The sequence below is a fragment of the Saccopteryx leptura genome, chromosome 3 (assembly GCF_036850995.1).
Source record: "Saccopteryx leptura isolate mSacLep1 chromosome 3, mSacLep1_pri_phased_curated, whole genome shotgun sequence".
Classification (NCBI taxonomy): domain Eukaryota; kingdom Metazoa; phylum Chordata; class Mammalia; order Chiroptera; family Emballonuridae; genus Saccopteryx; species Saccopteryx leptura.
In genome coordinates this window covers 191,439,067-191,448,961 of record NC_089505.1, presented here as the reverse complement: position 1 = coordinate 191,448,961, position 9,895 = coordinate 191,439,067, and positions in this window count along the sequence as shown.

Below are 9,895 nucleotides of genomic sequence, written 5' to 3'. Positions count from 1 at the left end.
AGGGATGCATGAGGACCAGGCGCAGAGTGTGCAGTCAAGGGGTGATGTCAGTCACCACCTGGGAGGACTGTGACTCTTTTGAAAGGGCTTGACAAGAGTTTTTAAAGTATACAGGTTAGGAGGGAGGAAAGAGTTATTAGTTGAAGACCAAGGGGAGTTGAAAACCTAGCATATTAATCATGAAGTTTTTTCTTGTCAGTTAAGTTAAATTAAGACTCACCCTTATATCCTTCCCAAATTGTCTGACATGTGCACACATGCACACAATGCACATGCACTCACACACACAAATGGGACCGTACACCATTCTTCAGCTTCGGCCTGTGGAAACAAAATCAATATTGTGTTGCACATAAAGCACCTATTTAATTTTAAATTGTATTTTATACTTCATTTACCCCACTAGAGTAGCCCAAAGTCAGTCACTTCTCTGTTCATTTCCAAGCAGCAGCTCACTCTTCATAGTTCTCCCTATCTCTGTGGAACTTGTGAAGGGGGCTTTGAACTAGACAAGAAAAGTTTCAAATGGTAAACTACAGCTCTGAGACCCCGGGTGAAAAAAAGGAGCATGTGGGTGCATGTTCACACACACACACACACACACACACACACACACACACACACAAACACACATGCACACACTCCACTTCTGAGGCTACTAGTTCTTTTCTTCCTTCCTTCTTTATGCTACAGTGAACTGAACAAAAATACTAAAGCTATATGCTAGCTTAGCACTGTGACTGTGTGTGTGTGTGTGTGTGTGCGCGCGCACGTGCGTGCACGCACACATGTATATGTCCATGTGGTTCTGCATTAATTAGGCAGCTGTGATGTCAAACCTGCAGATATATATTCCCAGCATTGTCAAAAAGCCCGTTTTCTCCCATAGAGTAACCTTCCTTCCCTTGGCCGGCTGATTCAGTCCTTGCATGGTACATCACAGTATAGCTCCTCCTTCTGTAAGAAAAAGAAGACGTCCACAACAGTGACTGTGCTGAGCTAAAACAGGCATCACAAACACCTGTCTTCTAAAGCACCCATGTTTACAGGTGTCTAAGAGATTTTGTTCATGGTTACTACATGTGACAGCAACAAGCTCAGTCCATAAATGCATGTAGATAAGAAATTTAATGTTCTTTCATTTCCTTTAACTTTATTTGTATTCAGAGCCTTGCCTGTACAAATACTTGGAACATATTCTTGGTCAGTTCAGGGTCCCTCATTCCTCCTAAGGATGTACATTCCAGGGTGACAATGTTCTCCCACCAAGGTGTCAGGCAGAGTGTGGGTCCCCTTTGCTTCAGATTAATGTTGGCATCCATTGGAAATGCCCACTGACTGGCCCGGCCCCCATATCTATCTGTATGGAGGCTGCATCCTCCCTGTTACCCCACTGCTCTGTCTTCTCCCATTCACAGGCTTGTTCTACTGCTCCTGTGACACTGAATACTTGGGAACTCCAGCCACCAGCCTGCCTCTCCCAGGTCCATGGCATTCTTTGGCTGCTCCCACTCTGAGAGGCTGCAGGCACCCCAGCTAGAGACCCTCCACAGCCCTCTGCTTCAGGGTCCCCCTGCCTTGCCAGGCTCCCCTGAGAGGGAGGAACACATTCTCCTACCTATCCCTCAGGCTCACCTGAGGCTCAGGGCTCTCTTAGAAGATACAAGGCCCTTTCTGAGTTGCCCACCTTCCTTCTGACTCAGGCTTACCTTCGGCTTGGGGAATTGTTTCAGATGTATAGAAGCTGTAGTGCATCCTTGGGGGCCTTCGCCAGATCACAAGGACCCTTCAGCTGTCCCTTCAGATCCATCCCCTGGCTCTGCATGTACTTGCATTTCATGCCCCTCCCTGGGGCTGTTGGAGCCACTTTGCCTCTGTGTTATTCACACACATGCAGAGCCTGAAGTGTCTGGGAGCTTATATCCAACCCTCGCACTCCCAGGGTGATCTTTAGCCACAGACTGATGGGTGAAGATGTGTAAAACCCTAGCTCTCTAATTTTGAGTTGGCACAAACTCCAAAACATAATTTATGCTTAGTGCTCCCTTGTGGGATCAGGCAAGGCTATCAATCACACTCCCCCGGGCATCTTCCTGTATGGAGCGGACACTGTGGTGTTTCATCCAGCCCCCTTCAGGGCTGAAGGACCTCTCTGCAGGTATGGGGGTGCTGTAGACAGAGTGCCCTCAGCTGGAAACCCTCGTGGAAATTTTCTCAGTTGAAGAGAGTTGCCTCAACTCAAAGTCATGGCCCTTCTCAGGGCATCCTTCACCCAACGACTGGTGGGTGAAGGCATATACAGACCCAAACACCTTGCCCCCACTTGGAACAATGTTGAGAGCCATTCACCTTCAGAGCTCTTCCTTTGGTCAGCTGAGGCCTTTGCTGAGATTATCACACAGCCCAACTTCTCCTACCCAGTCCTGCTGGAGTCCCTTCCTCTTCGCAGGTGGTCACACTGAGTGTGTTCCCCAGTGAACTTCCTGCACAGGAACCAACAGAGTGGCGCAGGGGCCAGGAACGTGAGCTCTGGAGACACACGGCTGGATTAGTGAGTCAGCTCTGCTACTTGCTGACTGTCTCAGTCTACCAGGGCTGCTGTAACAAAGTGGACCAGGTGGCTTATAAACAAGGTCATGTGCCTGCAGAGTTCAGTGTCTGGGGAGGGCCCGTTTCCCAGATGGTCATCTTTTTGTTGTAACCTCATATGGCAGAAGGAGTGAGAGATTTTTACAGAGTGTATTTGGTAAGGACATTAACCTTATTCATGGGGGCTCTACTCTCAGGATTAATCACCTCTCAAGGCCCCACCCCCTAATACCATCACCTGGGGGGTGGGGGTTAGAATTCCACTGTATGATTTGGGAGGGGGGCACAAACATTCAGCACCAGAAGCACCATTTGGGGCCAGTTGCTCCATTTCTCTAGACATCAGTTTTCTCATCGGTGAAGTAGAGATGATAATACTAGTATCCATTTTATTGGGTTTTAATAAAAATTAAAAGAGATAAAAACATGCTTTCAGTACTGCCTGGCACATAGAAAGTTTCCAGTAAATGCTAGCTATGTTAAGATGCATACAAAGTCACTGCACTTCTTTCTGAGGACAAGTCTTCTGAAATTCAGAGGCTTGGAAAATACTTCAGGCTTCTCTGATGTGGTTGCTTCTTGAGATAATGAGTGTAGAACAGTCTAGCTTGAAAGGAAAAAAAAAGAAAACCACAGGTAAAGAAAGAAGAAGCAGAGGGAAAAGGGGAAAATTAGTTAATATTTAAAAGTTTTTACCCTTACATGTACATTTTTATTTTAATATATTTATTAAATTATTATTATTAATTATTATATATTTTTCTCATTTTAGAGAAGAGAGGAGAAAGAGAAAGAGAGAGAGAAGGGGGGAGGAGCAGGAAGCATCAACTCCCATATGTGCCTTGACCAGGCAAGTCCAGGATTTCAAACCGGCGACCTCAGCATTCCAGGTTGATGCTGTATCTATTGCACCACCGCAGGTCAGGACCATGTCAATTCTTAGGACCTTCTGCCTTGGACTAAGCTGATGCATGCACCATGGAAAGCCATTTAGCTCTCTTGAGATAAGATCCTTTAAAATCAGAAATGATAATGTTTGGTGACCATTTTCAGACATGGTTTCTCTTGTGCTGTTTGGTTAAATTTAGAGCTCGAAGTTTCCAGTTAAACTAGCCTCATTTTGAACAGGATTACAGAAAAAAGACACCATCAAATTATTCAAATAGCTTTATTTGGTGGGAGGAGAGAAGAAAGCAGGAGCTAGTTCTGATAATGAAACCTCCTCAAAACAAGATGGTTTTGGGGTAAAAGGCTATCGTGGACTCTTCAGATGTTATCAAGAAGGCTTTTTTTTTTTCTCCCATGGAAACTATGCACACACACATAACTCAGCCCTAGACTCATGAGGAATCCTTCCTCTCTGGTATGAAACAACAGCTATAGGAATTCTCTGCTGATTGAAAAATAAGTCTAAGACACTCATCTCTTCTAACCTTCTTAGCTATGAGAATCATCTAGTTTTAAAGCCAGCAACTTTGAGGAAGGGACAATGTATTGATAATAGCGCTGGAAGTGCGGCTTGGATTTGAAATAAAATATTTCTAATTCCTCTCTGGGGGCAGTGAGCATAACACAATGAAGCGGCAGGCTTTGGCTCTACCGAGGAATTTTTCTCATTCTCCCTGGCATGGATAAAATCTAAACTGTACTTAAGAAACGGTGTTAAATGTGTTAGTTGACTGAATCTGGCATTTATAATGCAATTTAGTAAAGTTTTATATTGACAGCATGACATTTTTAAAGGGCCCTTTCTGATTAACAAGGCTCAGAATCGCTCCCTTGATTATGCTTGCAGAGTGAGTAAAAAATGCTACAGGCTCTGGACGCAATGAATTAAGGCTCTGTTAGCATTAGACGCATTTTGCTTTCTTAGTGACCATTTTGGGGGAGGATCAGGCTGGGGCTACATTTTTTTAGTACAGAAGAAAATCTGTTTTCTCATTTGGGAAAATTTTCTGTGAGAAAATGCCCTCAAATGGGAAGAGGAGTATCTGTATATTGCAAGCCCAAACAGAAGAATGGGTCCTCATGCATGCTCAGACGTTACCTTCCATTTCCTTGTCCGGATAAAGCCAAGCTATCCAACCGGGGGGTGAGTGTGAAGAGGGATGGAAAATTCTCTTTCCAGAGAGCAAATTGACAAACTCTTCATTTTTCTTAGCTTCATTACTGCTACTGTTGCTATTACATTAAATATATCCTGAATATTCGATACCTATCCAACAGTCTTCTTTGGCTCTCACAGAGAAAAGAAGGTAGGTATGTCAGTGTCTGTTCCAAATGAAGCAAATGCAACAGAGTGGGCTAAAAATTTTCCCAGCTGGGTCACAGTAGAGCCAGGTATAAGCATCCACTCTCTTAAAGATGATGAAATAGCATGTTAATTTGCTGAGCATCCACCCATGTAGTAGACACTATGCTAGTATGCTTCCTACTTTTATTTTTATTGTGGTAGACTATACATAACATAAAACACACTATTTTAAGCATGCAGTTTGGTGGCAGTAGGTACATTCATAGGGTTGTGCAACCATCATCACCATCCAGCTCCAGAACTTTTTATCTTCCCATTCTAAAATTCTATACCATTAAACAATAGCTCCCCATTCCCCTGCCTTCTCAGCCCCTGGCAATCACCATTCTACTGTCTGCCTGTATCAATTCAACTAGAGACATCATGTAAGTGGAATTATATACAGTGTTTCCCCCTTTGTATCTGGCTTATTTTGCTCAAGTAATGTCCTCAAAGTTCATGTTGGGGAAAAAATATTAAAGCCAGTGCAAATCAACATGTTGCAGCATGTGTCAGAATGACATTTTTTTTAAAGGCTGAACACTATTCCATTGTATGGCTATACCAGTTTATCCACTCAGCCACTCGTGAACATTTGGTTTGCTTTTGATCATTGCAAATAACACTGTGGTGAACAGGGATGTGCAAGTGCAGGCCACCTAACTCACCCTTGATTTCTAGGATGTCCCTGGAGCAGAAGTATTGTCCTCCCTCATTTTACCAATGATAAAACTGGCACTCAGAGAATTGACCTGCCTAAAACTCACGAACTCAGTTCAGTTCAACCATGTGCTATGTCCACCCTTGTATAAGTACTTCTAATAGACAGCAATGTCTTCTGAGATACTCTCTCTTCATCATCAATTGTGACATGTTTGCCTTTTTCATGGATTTATTAGAACCTGGGGAGAATCCAATAGCAGATCCTCAGAGAATTCAGAGATGCCAGATGCCCCTCCTTCACATGCAGGGAGGAGTTGAGGAGCTGGGGAACTTAGGAGACAGTCACTGTGTGCACTGGTCCCTGAGACCCCTCTGAACAGAGGGGCCAGAGGGGTTCTGCTGTCATACCTGCGTGGTCCAGGAAAGAGGGCCCTGACTCAGCAGGTGGCACAGGTGTCTAATTTTTATCCCTGCACTTCAGGCCACCAAAGCCTTGGGGGAAAAATATTGAAGCCAGTGCAAATCAACAACAACAAAAACAAAACAAAACAAAAAAACCCCAAGATATTCCTGACACGTAAGATTACATTGCAACCTCCGGGCCTTGGGCTTCTTACTGGTATTTCAAATAATGCTATTTTTCACAGAGAGTGTGACATGTCTAGTTACTGGTGGACAAGTCAAAAATGACCCGATTTGCAGAATCTGATTGCATGGGTTTTGTTTTGAACTAAGGAAAAGGAAAGAGGTTAGCAGGTGCCCAAGGGATTGAGATAAGAGTCAGTGTGTCAGCAGTGCTGCCTGGCCCACCTCACATGGCCTGGCACTTAGGTGGTTACTTCAGTAGCCATGTCTGTTAACTCACAGTCAAAAGTTAAGTAGAAGCAGCTGTTCTTTTGAAGAGGCACAGAGCACATGCCATCCTGAAGTCCATGTTCACAGGTGACAGGAGAGGGTGGAGGGAACGAGATTCTACTCTGGCATTCCAAGCCACAGACCTCTGGGAACATCAGGCAGTGTGGACGTTTTCCAGAAGTATGGTGCAGTGTGAGGCAATCCTCAGACAACTCTGGGGGCAGAGGCTGTCACCAAGTGGGGGTGCCTACAGAGGAATAAAATGGCTAGATGACAATAGCTGACAGATGGAGTCTTTGGATGACACTGTTGGTAGATACTACATGAGTAAGGGGACAAGAGTCAGAAAAATCAAGGCTGCTTTGTTGTTCCTTTGGACACCTAGTCCCAATAGCCCATAGTCAGGCTTCTAGAAATTAGATGACCTTTGAGACTCCTTCCACCTCTAACGCTGACTTTAAGCATATTAGCTTAGAGTCAAACAAATACTCTGAACCCACCTGGGGAGGCAGGAAATCAGTCAGAGCACAAGCCATAAACACCATGACAATGTCAGTGCCTTGAAAACAAGTTTTACAACATGTTGTTTCTGACGAGCCCAGGACACATGGCTTTGTGCTGCTGATTATAGCACTAATGTGAGACCCCTGGGCCCAGGCACAGTGTTTGAGCTCAGCAGCCCCTTCCCGCCTGTCATCCTGATGCAAGGCATCCAATCCCTCAGGTGCCTCATCTCTCCGTGTCAAAGCCCTGCCTGGCGGCATGTCACAGTTAGAGGACCCATCAGCATTTCCATTCTAAATACCCCTTTTGGAAGAACTTATTATTTGTCCATTAAAATAAACTGAAGCCTTGCAGGAACACAGGACCTTAGCACATAAACAATTTGTTGGAGGTGGAGGGGATTATTTGGGGGGGGGGGGTGCGCATGTGTGTGTCTAATATAAGGCTAGGTTCAAGCCTGATTTATTTGTAAGCTTACAGGAAGCACCATCAAAGGAAGACTCAACAATCAATATACATTTTTTTTCTAGAAACAATTACAAATGATAGTCCAGAAGTGCAAGTCCAACAGAAAGGAAGTTCTGGGTACCTTTCCTTTTTCCAAGTACAAAAGCCAAGCTCTGTCTGTGGCTCCACCCTAATGAATTGACCATTCGATTACCTACATGGCAAAGCTGCAACAGATGGCACCTATCCCGGGCACTTTCTTGGTGGGGGGGAGGTTCTAAAGTGGGCTAATATCCCCCAGCTCTGGCGACAGGGCAGCACCCTAACAGTAAGGCCACCATTAGCATAAACTTTTTTTATCAGAAACTCCTGCCAGCCAACCCCTTCCTCTTCTGTGTTTATTGTTGGGGGGAGGGCTCGGACTCAGACCGTAAATCACCTTCCACACCAGAGAACAGGCTTTTAATATCTGTGTTTCCAAGTGATTTTAGGGGGTGGTGTGGACTGGCCTTTTTTGTTTGTTTTTGAAACTGAGTAATGTGACTTGACGACTGCAGAGCTAAGAAAGAGACTTCTGGCCCTGGCCGGTTGGCTCAGCGGTAGAGCGTCGGCCTGGCGTGCGGGGGACCTGGGTTCGATTCCCAGCCAGGGCACATAGGAGAAGCGCCCATTTGCTTCTCCACCCGCCCCCCTCCTTCCTCTCTGTCTCTCTCTTCCCCTCCCGCAGCCAAGGCTCCATTGGAGCAAAGATGGCCCGGGCGCTGGGGATGGCTCCTTGGCCTCTGCCCCAGGCGCTAGAGTGGCTCTGGTCGCGACAGAGCGACGCCCCGGAGGGGCAGAGCATCGCCCCCTGGTGGGCAGAGCGTCGCCCCTGGTGGGCGTGCCGGGTGGATCCCGGTCGGGCGCATGCCGGAGTGTCTGTCTGACTGTCTCTCCCCGTTTCCAGCTTCAGGAAAATACAAAAAAAAAAAAAAAAAAGAAAGAAAGAGACTTCTGCTAGGAATTCCCAAAGATTGTTGTCAGTACAAAGTCTTAGCCTAAGGTGGCAGGACCAAGAGCTGAGATGTAAAGGAAAGAAATCCCAGTGGAAATGAAGCCAGAGGCTGACCCACATAAGGCTTGGAGAGGCGATAACAACTAACATGTAGCTTTTTCTTCTGGTGGGTGCCAGGCCCTTTCTAGGAGCATCATATGTATTAACACACTCAGTCCTACCCCAGCCTGTGAGTCAGAGACCACTAGTCCCCACCGTCACTGGGAAGGACCCCGCGGCCTGAGAGACAGCAGTGTCAGGCCCAGGCATTTGAACCTCACACCCTCCACCCAGCAAGCCCTGGCCTGCTCCCTTTTCATAAGAAAAGAAGCATCTGTATCTACCTGTTCCTTTCTACCTCTTCCTGGACTCTTTTTCAGAGACTTACCAGTGTCTACAGAGGGGGTTGGGTCCACCGCAACCTCACTCTCCAGCATAGGAGGGGTCAGTAGGCAGTCTCCTGGGCCTGAAAGGTATACACATCCGTAGTTAGGGAGATGTTGTGGTGTCAGGGTGTTGGCTAAGTTGGTTTAAAAACACACTAGACAAACTTGGGCCCACCCCTTTTTCTCAGATCTCCTTGAAAACTTAGGTATATTCAATAGTTTTGAATAAGGGGTAGAAATGGACTCCTGGCATGGTCTTCTCATGGTTTTTATTTTGTTTTATTCTGTTTGTTTTTGACAGAGACACAGAGAGAGAGTCAGAGAGAGGAATAGATAGGGACAGACAGACAGGAAGGGAGAGAGATGAAAAGCATCAATTCTTTGATGGGGCACCTTAGTTGTTCATTGATTGCTTTCTCATATGTGCCTTTAGAGGGGGCTACAGCAGAGTGAGTGACCCCTTGCTTAAGCCAGCAACCTTGGGCTCAAGCCAGAGACCTTGGGTTTCAAGCCAGTGATCTTTGGGCTCAAGCTAGCGACCATGTGGTCATGTCTATGATCCCACACTCAAGCCAGTGATCCCACACTCAAGCTTAATGAGCCCATGATCAAGCCGGCAACCTCGAGGTTTCGAACCTGGGTCCTCTGCATCCCAGTCTAATGCTCTATTCACTGCACCACCACCTGGTCAGGCTGTTTTGTTTTGTTTTATTTTTTGAGGGGAATATAGATTGTTATAACAATCTCAGATCTTGAACTTCTGTGCCATGTGGAACAGAGCCAATTTAGCAAACTGGGTAAAAGAAAAGGGGATAAAAATTATGTCCAAAACTTTGGTCAAAGAATGTTCTTAAAATCATAAGCTAACCAGAGAAATGGCAGCCTGAGCAGAGTTTAAGAAAAGACTGGTCTGGGACTTTATTTTTTATCTTGAAAATAAGTTGTTCACTTCCTTGAGCACTAAAAGGAAGTGTGCGTGTGTGTGTGTGTATCAGTGTGCATGTGTGGTGGCACAGGGTGTGTGTCATCCAACACTGTGGCCATTTGGATTGAAGAGAATGGACTTTGGTGAGAGCTCATCTTGTCTCGGACCACAAGGTGACCTGTCCACAGTCCACCTCACAC